Source organism: Mastigoproctus giganteus, chromosome 5, assembly GCF_048544385.1.
Source record: "Mastigoproctus giganteus isolate SK-2022 chromosome 5, ASM4854438v1, whole genome shotgun sequence".
NCBI classification, from domain to species: Eukaryota; Metazoa; Arthropoda; class Arachnida; order Uropygi; family Thelyphonidae; genus Mastigoproctus; species Mastigoproctus giganteus.
This window is the reverse complement of record NC_143579.1, coordinates 20,004,100-20,023,328: the sequence shown is the minus strand read 5'-3', so window position 1 is coordinate 20,023,328 and position 19,229 is coordinate 20,004,100.

Here is a 19,229-nt window from a genome sequence, read left to right as displayed (position 1 = left end):
ATATTTGCACATCTCCAGCCTATGGGTACCTCCCCTGAGTCCAAAGAAGCTCTCATAATTATGGCTAGGGGTTTGCTTACTTCCTTTGCTGCCTCCTTTAATATAACTGGATAGATCCCATCCACCCCAGGTGTCTTTTTTATGTTTATCCTCAACAATCTCTCCTCCACTTTCCTCTCAGTTATTGCAAAATCATCCGGCTCACTGCCAATGTTTACTTTACCTACATCATTCTCCTTCCTTAATAACTCCTCATGCATGAATGTAGATGCAAAATACTCGTTTAGATTGTTAGCGACCTGAGCAGGATCCTCAACTGTTGAACCATCAATATCCAGTGGACCAATCTGATTCATCCCTTTCCGTTTTGAGTTTAAATAGGTAAAGAACTCTTTTCTGTTTTTCTTTGCATCCTTTGCCAAGGATTTTTCGTAGTCTGCCTTTGCCTGCCTAATCTCCTTTGTGACTTAGTTACAGACCAACTTATATCTATCATAGGCTTCCATGTCACCCATTAATTTGTATGTATCCCATGCATTTTTCTTCTCTGCCACATGTCTCATTAGTTCATCTGACAACCATTTAGGCCTAAACCTTGAACAATATTTCTTAGTTGGTATGTAAAGCCTGGTAGCCTCCAAGATTAGTTCCTTGAATGCTTCCCATTTTGAGTTTGCTGTTGGTAACATCATCAGTTGGTCCCACTGTATAGAATTTAAATATTGTCTCAGTCCATCGCAGTCGCCTTTACGAAAACAAAAACCCTTCCCTTTACCTCTGATGGTAGTTACCTCCTTGAGTAAATCCCACTTCAACACACTGTGATCACTGCCACCTAGTGGTTCATTTATCTGCAGATTCTTAATGCATGAAGAATCACTACTGATAATCAGATCAAGAGTATTACTCCCTCTAGTTGCCTCCCATACATGCTGGTGTAGAAAACAATCATCCAATAAATCCACAAAAGCCTTGCTAGTGTGCGCGTGACCAACCCACAAATTCCAGTCAATATCTGGGAAATTAAAATCCCCCATTATAAGACTCTCTGATTTACTGGCCCACTCTATTTCCCTGTACAATATCTTATTATACTCATCAGCGTCATTAGGCCTATAGCACACTCCTACTCTCAATTTTAATTTTCCTATGCTTATGTCACACCAAACTGACTCAACACTGCTCTGTCCATCGATGTCGACTGGCTTCACTTCCTTGGACTTTATGTGTTTCTTAACTAATAGCATAATCCCTCCTCCCCTCCTGTCCTGTCTATCCTTTCTATACACATTGTATTCCCCAAATTCCAGTTCCGCATTCCTTATATCTGTGTGACACCACGTCTCTGATATCCCAACAATATCTGCCTTTGATGTTTTGAGGAATACCTCAAATTCATCAAATTTATTTACCAAACTCCTAGCATTGGTGTACACACAGGTATACATGCACCTGTTTCTATTCTTGGCTACCGTAACACAACCCATGTGTTTATTTGTACCGCAATGACTCCCAGCAGTCTCTGAAATATCCTGCATCTTGTTTTTCAGGCTTCTGCTCATTTCGATAGAAGCAGTGCAAGAATCACTTCCACCTCTGCCAGTGGCTACTGTTAATCTATTAGTCCTTGTACCCCCCCCAACTAGCAGTTTTCCGACCCACCTAACTCTGCCTCGATAGCATTAGCAAAAATTCTTGCACCCTTTCTATTTAAGTGTATCCCATCCCTGTAGAAGCAATCTCTCCTGTTAACAAGTACAGTCCAGGCTGAAAAAAATTTTACCCCTTGAGCCTTGCACAATCCATCCAGGGCCGAATTGATCGACAAGGCTCTCATCATATACTCCCTCCTATCGTGTCTGGGCAGAATTGCAGACACTTTCAAATTCAACCATAATTCACGGCTTTTTTTCAACAGAGACCTGTACTTGCTAAGTAATTTCGCCGGTCTCCTACTCTTAATATCATTAGTGCCAACGTGTACAACTTTATCACCTTTTGTGCCCTTAAAAGATGATATCCGCTCTACAACGTCATCAACCTTTGCCCCTGGCAGACATACCCTGGTCCTATTCCATCTATCCTTTTTACAAAGCATGTTCCCCGCTTCCCTGACAATAGAGTCACCAACAACTACTATAGTTCCTGTGGGACCAGCGCATTCTGCCTAGGGCGCTGCCTCTGTTAGTTGCCTGATGACCAAGTGCAAGCTCTGGCGTTGATGTGGGCAGCTGAGAGCTTGATGGGCCCCTAAATTTATTTCCTTCGAGGGCACACCCTGTCCTTCAAGCTCTCATAAAGGCCCATAACAACGCTGAGTTGTCGCCTGATTTCCTTGCACTCCTTCCATCGTGCACACACAAAGACATCCCCCATGGCAGTATCATGTCCCGTACCCGACTGCTCCGCAAACATCAAGCAAACAGTGCATTTTAAAAGACTGTGATTCAGAGGGCAACTGCCCCCCTCAGTTCTGCACTGAACCACAGCACTCCCATTAGCTTGAGCCTTTTGCTTTGCTGCTCTGGTCTGAATCATGATTCCGATTTAATTCAATAAAATTTCAAAACAAAATTAAATCCTTAAGTTATATCACAAAACTGTTATAACGCTATATTTATTTTTTCGGTGTCTAGTGTTTTCTACGAGTTCCCTTTATATAACTTCCGTATCACGTGTACCACTATAGTTATGCATTAATTATTTGTTGCGATTAAGTCGTTATATATATATATATATATATATATATAGTTAAAAGTACAATTTAATTGACAATGAAGTTTATCAAGATTAATAGATTTACGTTAAAAAAAAGACCTCTCGTTCAATTTGTGACACGTGGATTGATACCGTTACCGATACTAAGTAATACCTACAAAATCTGTAAGTGAAACTTTAAACTAAGTATCGTTACTAGGAATATAAAGCTACTCTAGAAATAAGTTAATATGACAATTTAAGCTAATAAATCAGGGAAAACTTCTCTGTTCCAAGAGCTCGTCCGCACAGGCTACCCACATACCCAGACTCTTAACCAGATTCCTTAACCTACTTCTATGTAGAAGTGCAAGTCTCAACGTTATTTCCTTTTGGCTAGTTGGTCCTTGATTCCCTTTTTTGTTTCCCCCTTACCTCCTCTTTTACCTTTGACTTACTTTCAGTCTCCTTTTATTTACCCATCTTTACTTCATTTTGTGCTTTTTAATACATCTGTGTCTCATTTTAGTTGAACCTCATTTCGTTTTGGAATCCAATTACCTGCCTTTGTCGCGTTTATCCGTTTCCTTTGAAGTTTCTAGCAGTTTCTGCCTATCACATTCAAAGCTAAGTTTGTTAACGTTCAAAGAGACACGGAATAAATGTTCCTCCTCTCTTTTATTTGGTGTACGGAAAACTAATCAGAATCATTTCAGTTCGCTCGGACAATTCTTTATGAGAAAACAAATTTATATTTGGGAACTGAGTTCTATTTTAATTTGTGTACAGAGAACTACAGTCTTTTGTTGTTTAATAAGGTTTTAGGAGCATCAGTAACGAAGGCCATGTTGCTTCGCATATATTGTCTGTAAATTACGTGTGCTGAGGTTGATTTTCTGTTTGTTGGATGGAAAACCACAGTTTTTGGGAGAAAAGGCCATGCTGCCCTCGTCTGAGAACGACTAACTCAGCCACTTTATGTACAAGGCCCATAAAAATTAAATATAAAACAGTTTTCTATTAGATTTTTAAAACTTTTCGATTTCGTTTGGACAGTGGAGCACCATTTCAGTTAGTGTATTCTCCTCATTATATGGGCTGAAGGTGGCAACTGAATTTTAACATTTATAAATGCAAAGTAATGTGTGTGGGTATAACGTGATGAGGCTAGTTTCAAACGAATTGGAAATTTAACTCAACAAAGGAATTACTTAGCTGTCTCACAGGTCTTAGTCCTTGACCTACATGATATGCGATAAAGATATAATTTGCTTAATTCTCTGTCTAATTCTTCCCAGAGATGCTGTTAGGTTAAGTTTACTGTTCTATGCTGGCCTCTGTAATGATTTGCTTTTCAAAGATTTTCCACAACCTTCGTGTTTCGAATGACGTCATTGACGCACCGGTCACTTTTATAAGCCAAAATATTTGGCAATTTTGTAATTCCAATTTTCCACAATCACAAGTATATTGTGAATAGTGATGTTGTAGCTGTTTTGTAGTGTACGAAGAGTTGCTTCTCAGAAGGTGTATTTGTACATGACAACCTTCTTATTGAAAATCAATTCTTCATATATGAATTTTTGTTATTAATTCGGCTGTATTCAGATTTCCTTATTGATAAAACAATTTACACCAAGGAAATGTTTTCTAATAACTTTATTCTTTTTATTAATTTTAAACCTCAGGGATCATAATTTACTTTCGAACAGTTGCAGAAATTTGTCATCTAGTTCAATTACCCGTGTAGCGTACCTCAGTGAATTTTTTTAAACATATTTTATGCTTACATCACAGAGACTGGTTCGATATTTGTGAGGGGAAAACCGGAGAAATCTCGGAGAAATGCCTTACGACCACGGTCTGAGACCAGCTAACTCAGAACCTACAGAAAATTTTCCAAAAATCCTTGGCACCCCCCAAAAAAATTAATTCTTGTGCTCTTCTATATCCTCATTACATTTATTTATCTCAAATTAAAATTATATAAAGTATAGTATTGCTCTGAGATACTTCACAACACTGAGTTTACAATCTTCCTGGCGCCCTAGATTTTGTGTATAGGTAGTATTAAGCATAGAAGAGCACATACAGAGAGGGAATTTTTATCGATTCGCTCGCTTGTGAGGGATACGGTCCTCTCTGACGATGGGTCCCCTCAAGTTGTTGAGCTGAGGTTCCTCATATTCAACTATTCGGGATCGGCTCCATAGATATCTCTGCCCTTCCTTTAGCTACGTATAGAGCAAACTCGCATTGTTCCAACTTCAAAAATGACCAATTAAGTATAAAATCCGCTTTCTTTTCAGAACAATCAGGATGATTCTTGAATTTTTGTCAACAATCATTGTCATAATTACTAGTGTTAATCTATTAGTCCTTGTACCCCCCCCCCCAACTAGCAGTTTTCCGACCCACCTAACTCTGTCTCGACAGCATTAGCAAAAATTCTTGCACCCTTTCTATTTAAGTGTATCCCATCCCTGTAGAAGCAATCTCTCCTGTTAACAAGTACAGTCCAGGCTGTACTTGTTAACAGGAGAGATTGCTGTTAATCAATGCATCTGAGGCAACATGTTAATCAATGCATCTGAGGCAGTGAGGTGTTAGTATATTGGGTGTATAATTAGTTTATATTAAAGTCGTTCGGTATGTTTTTTTTTTTTAAATTAACCCTTGAATTTCCCTGAGAACAAACCACGGTATCTTCTCTTGAGGCTGACTAAAATAGCCCAAAAAATTCCTGGCTTCATTGACCGGATCCCATCTCAAGTCTTTTACATCTGGTGTGGGAAGATGGTGATTATTACCACGGTGCTAGTTCCAAAGGCATTAACACTGCAGTTTAATAAAGCTTCGAAGAGGATGGATTTTCATGAAATTTTATAATTGTGTCTTCCAGGGCTTTGGATGGGCTTGATTTTAGTGCCATCCTTCCCAGACTTGGTGATCACTGTTTGCCTCATAAGCCACCTACGATGAATTTCATTTTGGCGTCATTTTTGTGTTCAGTAGAGATAGGAAAGGTTATAGGAGCAAGAATAATGCTTCTGCTCAAAAAATGATCAAAAACATTACTCCCATTTTGACCCGAAAGTACAAAATATATTCTGAGTCAGTTGAAGGCACGGGGATGTTGAATCAGAATGAAGTGAAATGACTTGCAGTAAAAGGGGGACAATAGTGGACATTTGTTATAGTCAAGTGACTCTAAGTTGTATCAGAGAAATCTCAAGCAGACTGCTAAGCACGATCGTACTTTTATAGGAAATTCAACCAGCTTCTTATTGATTGGCATATCTGGAGCAGTATTGCATTACATAAACATATTTTTTGAACAAATTAGATGATTACTACTTATCTTCTCCGAGAGAGATTACAAGTACTCCTAACACGTTAGATCTGGTTCTCACCAAGAATTCTCTCTGATAAACTTGTCAGATGGAGAACTAATAACAGACAGAGACAACAATGTGATAACATGGGTTCTATTTAAAGAACCCTGCGTGATCAAAAGGATTGTGAGAGACTCAATTTTTCAAGAGAGAGAGAGATAGACAGAGACTACAAGTGTACGAGATATTCCTTGGGCTCAATTAACTGGCGAGATGGATGGTGCTGGACATCACCATGCTATAGAAAATATTCAAGAGATTTATTCTCGAGGGCGCAAACGTATACCTAGCAGTGGTCGAATTCTATAAATGTAAAGTGCCAAAATGGATGACAGGGGAGGTTAAGAGTTTAATTTAGCAAAAGAAACAAGAATAGGCCAATCATCAAAAATTACTGGATCCTGATTTGCTCGAGCCCATATGAGAATATGTACAAGTCCGCTGATGGGTTATGTGGGTGAAAGCTGATTATGAGAAAGCACTAGCAAAGAGTGAAGAACGGAGATAAGGAGTTCTTTTCGTACGTGAATATCCAATAAGTCCCTTAACTGGTTGCATTGGAAGGTCCAGAGAAAGCCCAGCAGAAATGGCATCAGAGTTGAACAGATAATTCTCATCGATATTTATATTGGAAAACGAGTGGAATCTCTGTGAAATGTCAAGGAGACAAACTGCTGTGAAATAAGTGATATAATTATCTGAGATAAGCGTTTGTCAGAAAAAAAAAAAAACAGAGGTTAAAGGGAGCAGAGCTGAATAAGTTGATAGTATTTATTTAGTTATTATTGGAAAGGCTGCATATGAATTTATAGCACCGCCTGCAATGTTAAGAAGAGAGCGCTTTCAGACTATCTAATGATCGAAACTGTCAATCTGCGAATGATATAAAGGTGGGAAAGGTGGTTAACAATTCGAGACAGATCATGTTGCTTCAAGCAATCTGAGCTGGTTATTATATGGTTATAACAACCATTTTCAAGTGGTATAAGAGTGGTTTTAATATAATAATAACCTTAATACTTATATTGTTTAACACAAAATGTGAGTGAATCCTATTATGGACATTTTTAACATTCGTTACAGATTTTTAACTTTCATAATATTAATAATAATACATGGGTTAAAAGGGGTTATGTTTTACAGAGGATGTGCACCAAGAAACAAATGAATACGCACTCTCAGTATATTTATGAATCGTTGCATAAACATAAAGAGTCAGTTTTCACATTATGGTACATATTTGAAAATGTCTAACGAAATTGTGCTTTATGAATCATTTGGAACTTTCAGAAAAGAACGTCATGTTTTAGAACACCAGAAAGGTAACCCATTCTTTATAATTCGGAAAACTAAATTACTAACGGACTAATAGATTAACAGTATCTGTAAGCAGGGGTGGAAGTGATTCTTGCCCTGCTTCTATTGGAATGAGCAGCAGCCTTGGATGAAAGGTGCAGGCGATTTCAAGAACAGCTGGAAGTCATAACGAAACAAATAAATACATGGGCTGTGTTAGGGTAACTAAGAGTAAGGATAGGTGCATTGTATATTTGCATGTACACCAATGCTAGGGGTTTGGTGAAAAAATTTGATGAATTTCAAGTGCTGGCGAAGATATTAAAGGCGGATCTCGTTGGGATATCAGAGACGTGGTGTCACACAGATACAAGGGATGCAAAATTGGAATTTCCGGAGTACAATTTGTACAGAAAGGAGAGACAGGATAGGAAAGGAAGTCAGTTTGGTGAGAAATAAGCACTGGGAAAGAAAAATTGAGAGTAGGAGTGCGTCGTAGACTTAATGGCAGATGAATACAATGAACTGTACATATAGAGTGAGCCAGTAAATCAAAGTTTGTTAAATTGGGCGATTTTAACTTCCTAGATAATTGCATAGAAATTGTGGTTTGGTCATTCACACACTAGCAAGGCTTTTGTTTATTTATTGGATGACTATTTTCTTCAGCAGCACGTTAGAGAGACAAGAGGGAGTAAATACCCTTGATCTGATTATCAGCAGTGATAATTAATGCATTAAGAATTTACAGATAAAGGAACCACTGGGTGACAGTAATCACACAGTGTGCTGCTGATGTGGGATTTACTCAAAGAGGTAACTACCATCAGGGGTAAAATGAAAGGTTATTCCTTTTCTAACTATGGCGGTCTCGGAGCGGTTTTAAGTTCTATATAGTGGAACCAACATCGGTTGGTCACACATCGGAAAATTCTAAATGGAAGCGCATTCAAGGAATTAGGTAGTCATAGAAGCTTATAGCAGTTTCATACCAACTATGAAATACTGTTCAAGGTTTATCCCAAAATGGATGTAACTAATGGGACTCGTGGCAGAGAAGAAAAATGCACGGGATTCATACAAATTATCAGGCGACACAGAAGCCTGTGATAGAATAAAATCTTGTAATCAAGTCACAATGGAGGTTAGGCAAGTGAAGGCAGATTATGAGATATCTTTGGCAAAGGATGATAAGAAACACAAGCAAGAATTTCTTTACCTATGTAAACTCTAAATGAAAGGGGATTAATCAGATTAGTCCACTGGATATTTATGGTTAGACTGTTGATGATCCCGCTGAAGTAGATGATAAACTCAATGAGTATTTGGCATCTACATTCACACTTGAGCAGGTATTAAGGGAGGAAAATGCCAGACGTTTATTAAACTCTAACAGAGAGTTAAATTATTTTATAATAACTGAGATGAAAGTAGAGGGAAAATTGTTGAAGTTAAACATAAGAAAAGCACCTGGGGAGAATGGGATCGATCCAGTTATATTAAGAGGGCAGCAAAGGAAGAAAGCAAATCCTCAGGCCTAATTATGAGAGCATCCTTGGACTCAGAGGGGTCCACACAGACTAGAATTATGCGAACGTATCCCTACTTCACCCAGGAATTCAAAAGGGGACTGAATAATTACAGACCTGACAATTGAACTTCTATTCCGGGAAGAAACTCAGGATCATCTGGACAAGGCTGAAATTATACTTCAGGCACAGCTTGGTTTGTTGAGCCAAAATCTTGTTTGACCAATTTCATTGCTAACTACGATATGGTCAAAAAGGAACTGGATACAAAAAATAATTTTTATTTCGGGAAAACGTTTGATACTGTTGAATATTAAAGACTGCCGCAATGATATTGCATGAATCTGGGGACTACGCTTAAGTTTTACTATTGAATTGATCAGGGCCTTTGCACCATGTTTTGTTCGTAGTGAACTGTTCACGTTGATAATTGGCATCGTTTTAATTGTATCTCATAATGTGGATAGGTTCACAACGAGTGGCCGAAGTATTGCACTGCTTTGAATAAGTAACGCTTCACCAGTGGAAAAGACTAATGTTACTTATTCTCGGCGGATACGACCAACCAGGTGGCACCATTTGGAAGCTTGTTGGCTTACTCATCGGTGGGTTGGCAGGTAACGCGTAAACAGGTTCCCGGTTTTCACTTCATAACTGGGTTGTCACTGATACGATTAAAACTATGCCAATTATCGATTTGGAGAGTTCACTACAACAAAACATTCTGCGAAGCCATGACCCGTTCAATAATAAAAGACTGCTTTATAAACTGGAGTAGTGTGGCATTAAGGGCAAGTTGCTATGGATGGCACTAATGACAGATGCAACAGGATTTAGAAAAGCTCAATAGATGGGCTGAAGGTGGCAACTGAATTTTAACATTTATAAATGCAAAGTAATGCGTGTGGGTATAACCTGATGAGGCAAGTTTCAAACGAATCTCCCAGGTCTTAGTACATGATATGTGATAAAGATATAATTTTCTTAATTCTTTGTCCAGTTCATCCAAAACATGTTGCTAGGTTGAGATCACTGTTCTATGCTGACGTCTGTAATGATTTGTCTTTTTCAAAGATTGTCCAGAAATTTCGTTTTTCGGATGAAGTCGTTGACGTGCCATTTACTTTTATAAGCCAAAATATTTGGCAATTTTGTAATTCCAATTTTCCACAATCACAAGTATATTGTGGATAGTGATGTTGTATCTCTTTTGTAGTATACGAAGAGTTGCTTTTCAGAAGGTGTATTTGTACAATGATAACGTTTTATTGAAAAACCAGCTGTTCATACATGATTTTTTGTTATTAATTCAATTGTGGTGGTTCAATTTTCCTTATTGATAAAACAATTTAGACCATGGAAATGTTTTCTAATAACTTTATTTCTTTTTGTTAATTTTGAATATCAGTGATCATAATTTACATTCAAACAGCTGCAGAAATTTGTCATCTAGTTCAATTACCCGTGTAGCGTACCTCAGTGAATTTTAAACATCTTTTATCCTTACATCAGAGACTGGTTCCATGTTTGTGAGGGGAAAACCGGAGAAATCCCGGAGAAAAACCTCACGACCACGGCCTGAGATCAGCTAACTCAGAACCTACAGAAAATTTTAAAAAATCCGTGGTCCCTAGAAAAAAAAAAAAAAAAAAAAAAAAAAGAAGAAAAATCGTTGTGCTCTTCTATATCCTCATTACATTTATTTATTACAAATTAAAATCAGATAAAGTATAGTATTGCTCTGAGATACTTCAAAACACTACGTTTAGAATCTAAATCCTAGATTTTGTCTATCGGTAGTTATTAAAGCATAGATGAGCACATCCAGAGAGAGAATTTATCGATTCGCTGCCTTGTGATGTACGCGATCCTCTCTACGGATGGATCCCTCAGAATCAACTCCTCGGGAACGAATACATGGATATCTGTGCCCTTCCATTAACTTCATTGATTCCCAACTTAGTTAACCGGCACAGAAATCCACGCGAGCCTGCTTAAGGGGTTACCCATACGGAAGGACACCAGCGTAGGCAGATAGTGCACTGTTTCCTCCCCCACCTCACAGTCAAATACCTGCCACACTTGTGTCCCCACCCCACAGACACTTAAAAAATATATATATATTTTTTCATCTACCCACCATACCAACCCCAAAAACCAAAACCATATGAAGCTAGGCAATATCCCCCCCCCGCACAGCGTGTTAAAATAGAAATGATGTCCGTCCCTCCAGCCTACCACGCGGCCAACATTCACTATCTAATACTATGCGGTTCAATGCCATGATATCCCTGGACGCAACGTGTCTTCATCGACGGTGTCTTCATCTGTTAGTTCTGGAAAATATTGTATTAGAACTTTGAAGAAATAATAAACAAACTGACTCAGCAATAACTGCATCTGAATGTTGAACCCAAAGTTAACTTTGGGTTCAACATTCAGGATTATTGTTTCAATCATTGCATTACTTGCTGTGTGTGTTAAGCGCTAAAGCATAGTTGCTTGGACAATTTTTGATTGTTCTTTTAAATTCAGATCCAGTTGACTTCTTTAGCCATTTATATCAAATAAATACAGTTAATTAACTGTATTTATTTGATATAATTAAAGTGAAGTTCAGTTTTTTAATAAAACAACATGGTACTTAAAGATGTGATGGCTATCATCAGGAGTGGGTAAAGGGAAGGGTTTTGCTTGTTTCGTAAAGATGACTAAAGTGGCCTCAGAGATATTTTAAGTTCTATACAGTGGGACCAACTAATGATATCGTCAACAACAAATTCTAAATGGGATGCATTCAAGGAAGTAATTTTGGAAGCTACTAAGCTTTTTGTTCTAACTAAGAAATACTGCTCTGGGTTTAGGCCCAAATGGATGTCAGATGAACATTAATGAGACTCATTCTTTGTCGCCTGACAACATAAATTGTCAGGCGATATAGAAGCCTATGGTAGATACAAGCTAGTCTGTAATCAAGTCACAAAGGGGGTTAGGCAAGCGAAGGCAGATTATGAAAAATCTTTGGCATGGATGGAAAGAAAAACAGCAAAGACTTCTTTACTTATAAAACTGTAAAAGGTAGCGCATGAATCAGATTGGTCCACTTGATATCAATGGTTTGACTGTAGATCATCATTCTCAATAGCTGCCGAACAAAACCAGTAATTTGCATTTGAGGAGATATTCAAGGAGGAGAGGAACAGATGTTTATCAAACTCTAACAGGGAGTTAAATGGTTTTCTAATAACTGAGAGCAAAGTGGAGGAGAAATTGTTGAAATAAACATAAGAAAGGCACCTGGGGTAGATGGGAGCTATCCTGTTAAATTAAAGGAGAGGCAAAGGAAGTAAGCAATCCTTAGCCATAATTATGGGAGCATCCTTGTACTCGGGGGAAGGCCCACGGACTGGAGATGTACAACTATATATCTTCAATTCACAAAGGAGGATCAAATGGTGACCCGAGTAATTACAGATCTATTAGTTTGACTTCTGTTCCGTGGAAAATAATGGAGTCACTGGTTAAAGAAGCATTGCAGGATCATCTAGACAAGACAGCAGTAATAATTCAGACACACCATGGATTTGTCAAGGGGAAGTCTTGCCTGACCAATTTGATTGGCTATTATGACATGGTCACAAAGGAACTGGATGCAAAAAATAATTTTGATATTATATACTTTGATTTCAGGAGCTTTTGACACTTTTGCACATGGAAAACTACTCTACGAATTGGAGCAGTATGGCATTAAGGGCAAGTTGCTACAATGGATAAAAGGATGGTTAAGTGGTAGAAGACGGAGAGTGGTAATCACTGGATACTGCTTTACGTGGACTAATGTTATTAGTGGTGTCCCTTAGCGTTCGGTGTTGGGTCCATTGTTGTTTTGTATATTTATCAGTGATATTGATGAAGGTATATCAAGCTTAGTGTCAAAGTTTTCAGATGATACAAAGTTGGCAGGGTTGTTGATAATAGTAATGACAGTATGCAGCTGCAACGGGATCTGGAAAAGTTGGACAGATGGGCTGAGATGTGGTAACTGAAATTTAACATTGACAAATGCAAATTACGGTAGAAGGGTAGCAGTAACCCCAGAGAAATGTACCAACTGGGTGGTTTTACACTCAGGGTAGCGGAGAATGAAAGAGACTTGGGATAATGTGCAGTCAGATATGAAGTTTTCTGAGTAGTGCAAACAGGCTGCCAGAGTAGGTCATGGGGTCTCTTGTCAATGATATACAGGAATTTTGCGAGCAGGGATAAGGAGGTGATTATCCCCTTGTATAAGGCAATGGTCGGGCTACACCTTGAGTAGTGCAAACAGGCTGCCAGAGTAGGTCATGGGGTCTCTTGTCAATGATATACAGGAATTTTGCGAGCAGGGATAAGGAGGTGATTATCCCCTTGTATAAGGCAATGGTCGGGCTACACCTTGAGTATTGCGTACAGGTCTGGAAGCCTCATTTAAGAAGGATGTAGAGTTGCTAGTACGAGTACAGAGAAGGGCAACAAGAATGGTGAATTTAACATAGGGATGCTCTTATGAAGAAAGGCTTACGTTTGGCAGGTTGCAGCTTCTGGAGACTAGGCACTTGCGAGGCGATCTGATTGAAGTGTATAAGGCCTTGAATGGAGTGAGTAGGCTCAATGCTGATGGTATTCTTCCTTTTGCTCAGATTACAAACGTGAAGGGACATAGGTTCAAACTGACGAAAGATAGTGCGGAAGTTTGCCTTTAGCCAGCGGGTGGTTTATTGCTGGAACAAACTTCGATCTGTTGTTTTGGAAGTTGATAGCTTAAATTAATTCAAGGCAGAACTAGACAAACATTTGGAGCGAATGGAACAGTGAAATGGGAAGGATTTTTTTTTTTTTTTTTTTTTTTTTTGGGCGGCTGCTGTATAAGCTTGCTTCCTTGCATCATGCGCCTCTACAAATGCTAATCTGTAACCCTTCATGGTCATCGCGCACCCACAAGGCAATGGACTCTTACAGCACGATAAGTGCGCCTCCCCATAGAGCCGTGGTGACCAGAACATGGTTCGAAAACTATTCCACAGATTTTATCACCGTAGCATGGCCTTTCCGTTCCCGGGCTTGACCCTGTGGGATGCTGTGGAAAGGTTCCTTTGAGCTTTGGATCTTCCACCCAGGAATGCGAAGCAGTTATGCACAGCCGTGCAGCAAGCATGGGTGGAAATACCTGTGGAACTCTTTCGTGTACAAGTGGAATCAATGCTTCGCCCTGTGACTTCCCTTATCCGGCGAAAGTTGACCCTACCCATTACTGTGTAGGTATCCCATGATTTCTCTCTACGCAGTATACTTGATAACTATCGCAAGTAGGAGATCGAATTCCTTCGAAGGGAAGAATGTTTGTCTGCTTTCTTAACATGATTGAGTTAGTCGGTTTCATAGTTATTTAGTCGTTTGTTTATTCTTCTGTAAACCCGGATTTTCATCCAACAAACAAGTAAATCGGCCACAGAGTACACGAAATGTATAGACAAAATATACTGACTACTCAAAGCCTTAGTTGCTTTGGCGCGCGCGCACGCACTGCTAGTCTGTACTTACAGTACATGTCTGGGGTTCAATAATAATTAATAAATTCGTCTGCATCTATCTTTATTCTCTCTCCATCAGTTCATCTGAAATCCATTAATTACAAACAAATATTTGTTTTGTGTGGGTCGAAATTCTTTACAAGTTAAAAATGTATAATTACAAGAATATTAGTATACCTTTCCTTTTTGTTTAAAATGTCATAATATACGATTGACAAAATATAAATTAAATTGTTTATTCGCTAATTTTCCATGGTGGTTTTTAATGCCTTAACTGATAAATAATACCCGAACATGGATTAGTTCTTGTGGAACTATTTGAGGATATGTTCAATATTATCAGACTTTGAAAAGACTAGAAGAATATTTTGAATATTTGGAATATGTATTCGAGAGTTCTTACGAAATTATGAATTATATTTGGTTGGTAATTCTAAAAAAAAAAAAAATTCCCTAGTGCAATCGAAAATTATGTGCATGAACCTAGGTTTCGTCATGCGTGCATTCAGTGATCATGAAATGTTTAAGCGAATTAAGTTACATTTTGGCATGTAAAAACATAAGGCTCATAACAATTCTTGAAACGATCAACTAAGGGCATTTTGGAGGTCAGATGGCAGAGGATTCCGATTTCATGCATGTTCTTCAGATTGGTTTTACGTCCAAGTGGGGTCACCTATAGATCGGTTTTTGGACCACTGTTGGCTCTTATTTTCACAAAGGATACCGACGCACTAATAAGGGGTTAATATCAAAATTTGTAGATGTGTCGAGTGGTTAATGATGAGTGCAATGCAGCATTCCTTCATGATGAATTTTACACGCTTCAAGGGTGATCAGAAAAGTGTCAGCTATGTTTTAATTCAGCGTAATCCATGATGGTTTTACACTTGGGAATAGCGACTACACAATATCCTATACAATGCGATGGGCAGGGGCGGGATGAATTAAAAAGTGTAGAGGAAGAATGGGTTCTGGTTCTTAGGATTCTGGCATATAATAATAATAAGATTCTTTATTAACATAAATTTTATACACTAGTGATTCCTTACACAGAAAGCCAGAGGAATCTTACAATTAGTTGTTTATACAAGTGATTTTGATTTATAAAAAAAGATAATAATAATAATAAAAAAATAAATAAAATAATAATAATAACTAAATAATAATTAATAGATCAAAGCAAAGATAATAGTCAAAATGTAAAAATGAATGAAGTAGTAATTACAGCGAAAAAGGAATACAAGTTGAGCAGAAACAAATTACATAAGTTAACTAAGATCGGCACTTACACAAATGTCCTTTACAAACAGCAAGATAGGACAAGATGCCATCTCGGTATGCCTTATCTATCGTCCACAGGTCGATGTCGATGTTGAGCGAGTTGAGAGTGTCCAGAGTCACATTAGGGAAGTGTCTCTTGAAATTCTGTAACCGCTGGAGCCTTGAGCATAAGGAGGGAGTACTACGGGGATGTCTGCCTGGCAAACGCCAACCAACCGTGTTCCAGATGTTGATGTGATCCAGCTTAGCTGAGCAAAGATGAAGGAATGACTTTATTTTTAGCACATGGGCTCTGTGGACTATGGGCGTATATTGCAGGTTGCAGCAGAGAGTAGATTTAGATGTTGCGTAGTTCTGGTGCGACCACAAGTTGGCCCACTTCAGCACCCAGAATTCGAGGCCCCATAGTTTCCTGAGGCTGGTGGGTGGTGCCGCCGACCAAACTTCCACGGCATAGGAGAGTACACTACAGAAGTATGTTGCAAGGTACTTCTTGATTATTTTCTTATTGTGCGTTTTGCACAGATCAATTTTCATTCCCCAGAACGCTCTTAGGGCTTTGGAATACTGTGCTTGGATTTGTTTTTTATACGTGAGGTTGGCATCCAGGATTACTCCTAGGAGTTTGACACTGTCTGTGGGAGTCAGGACCTTTCCTGCCAATTCCGGAAGTAGAGAAGATGCAGTATCAGTAGAAGTGATCCGACTTGGCGTAAAGATGAGATAGTTTGACTGACAGACCAAAAAATTTAGCATACTTATAGAATGTATTTAGGTAGCTGTTTAATGATTCAGAGGCGGTTTGTCTTTCTTGTGAAGGACCAACATTGCGTTTGCATGGCAAGTAGCAAACAATATCATCAGCATACGATAGGAACGCTGGAATTTGATCCATTAGTGGAACGAATATTGCTGCAAATAACAAGGCTGAGAGACAACCACCTTGTGGGATCCCTACTTCGACGCTTTTAGTGACTTTAACGCCATCACCTTTGAAGTGTAGCATTCTCCTAGATAGCAAATTATTGAGGATCTCGAGCATTCCGGATATCCCGTAGAATCTCTCAAGTAAGGCAAGAAGGGGTGTTATTTGGACTGAGTCGAAAGCAGATTTCATGTCCAGAAAAATGGTGTGAAGATCTTCGTTGTCATTCCAGGCCTGAAGTATTTTCTGTGATAATGACTGTAGGCAGGTTACCGTAGATCTATTAGGCATGGCATAATGGGTGTGTTCTGGCCTATGCGCAAAGAGTGCGAGTGCTACATCATTATAGATGCACTTCTCGAGGCATTTCAGGAAGGGAGAGGCAATTGATATTGTCTGAAGTCAGCCGGTCTTTTCGCATGAGGCTTTTTCGGAACTGCCACGACTCTATGATAACCAGCTTGAAGGCACCTGTGCAAATTTGAGTACTTTGTTGTAGAATTGAGTGAGCTCTTTGCTGATGAAATGAGAAGCAATTTTTAGACTAAACAGAGGTATTGCGTCAGTTCCTATGGTGGACTTGTCAGGTAGTGAATTTATTATTTTTATTAGTTGTTCTTCGGAAATTTCTGTATTACTAGTAGGTGAAGAAATGTTAAACGCTTCGTTCCAAGGATATGTTTCGGACACACGGTGATCTCGCTTAAAACGCAGCACATGCTCACACCATTCCAGGACATCTAAAGATAGAGGGGCGCAAGTATGGCTAGTGGACCACACACGTTTTCCCCTGGATAGCCGGCCGTTCATGAAATTGTCAATAGAAAATTGTTTCCTCTTCTGGAAATCCATCCTTGCCTTGGAAAATCTGGCGTATGACTCTTGTGAAGGCGACTTCTTGTAAGAGGCATGGGTTGCCTGTTTTTCCCTAAAGGCCTTGGTCAGGAGGTCATTCCACCATGGCTTTGAGTGGGGACTAAGGATGCAAGTTTTGGACGTTGCAGACCTTGCAATGAATTCCATCCATCTCGAAAGCCAGTAGGCAGCCTCATCTATGTTAAGCTCAGCCAGTATGTTCCATGGGTAAAGTTGGAAAAGGGTAGTAACTTTTCCAATGTTGATGTATTTTGGATTGTATACTCTCCTAACAGTGTTCGTAGTTTGTACTTGTGTACGTTCATCCTTAGGTGCCTGAAGAGATATCATCGCAGCAATCGGAACATGAGCGGATGGGAGGAAGTTCTCAGTTATGGTCAGGGTTTCCTCTACTAAACAGTTTGAGAAGATGCGCTGCAGGGTGGCATCGCCGTGGGAGGAACATGAATAAGACCAATGCCCATTTCCGACATGTTCAATGACAGAGTATCTAGGATCTTCTTTGTGGCTGGTAGTGGAAGGTTAAAGTCTCCGAGGATGATGAGCTTTTGCCGATTATTGATTGTGGATGACAGCCATGCTGTCAGATTAAGTACAGAATCCTCAGAAAATGGTGGAGGTAAATAAACGGCACACACAGAGATCGACAAACCAGCAATTCGGTAGATTCCAAGAACAGCTTCTATGTCACCTCCTGGATAAGTGGATGCCTTAATCAGGGGTAGTGAACTCCTTTGACAGATTGCTACACCGCCACCTCGTCTCCCAATTCTATTAGCAGCCAGCGTGTGATAGCCAAGATTTGAGGTGAAGGCAGCAATTTCCATTTCATCTCTGAACCAGGTTTCAATCAGAATGACGAAGTCGTACTCTGAGCAGGAAAGCAAATCAAGTAGACCATCTAGCTTGTTTTTGACACTCCTGATGTTTTGTAGGAAACATCGAATTTTTACTTCGACAGAAGGTTGTACTATGGTGAGATTACTCTTGGAACAGTATTTGCTTTTCACATAATGATCTGAAATCTCGTCCCGGGATCGATGTCGCGTTCGATGTGCTCTCATTCTGGAAATTCTAACTGGAATGCGATCGGTCCGATGTTCGCTCGTCATCTCCACGTTAGACATCCATAAATTGCACTCGCTCTCGGATATAATTTGGGACACTCCGCTAGAGAGGACAGTAGCTATGCTGGTGTAGTTATACATTGTTGTGGAATGGGGTTCGGGCTTGATAAGTTCTTGTTCTTTGGTGTCCCATAGTATGGCATTACCAACAGACCTCTGGGCCAGTATTCTGCATTGAGGTATTGTTGGTAATTAGGCCCATCAATCTGAATCCTAAAGGAAGCATAAGACGGATGCTTGGTATTGATTTTGAAAGCCTTACCGGGTATGCCTAGTTCCATCAATAGTGCCTGAATTTCTTCAACTTTTGTCAACGGATCCAGCCTGCTAATGAAGATATTTGCATGAGCATTGCTGGTGGCTTGGCGATCTCGTATTCTGAGGCTAGTGTTAACTACTCTCGTGCCAATCAAGGTGGTTTTGCTGTTTCTGGAATACCGTTGGCGTGGGGATGCTTGCTTCGGTTGAGGTCCGGGCATCTGTCCTTGCTGTGCTCCATTCATGCCCGCAATGTCAGAGTTCCGTTTCGT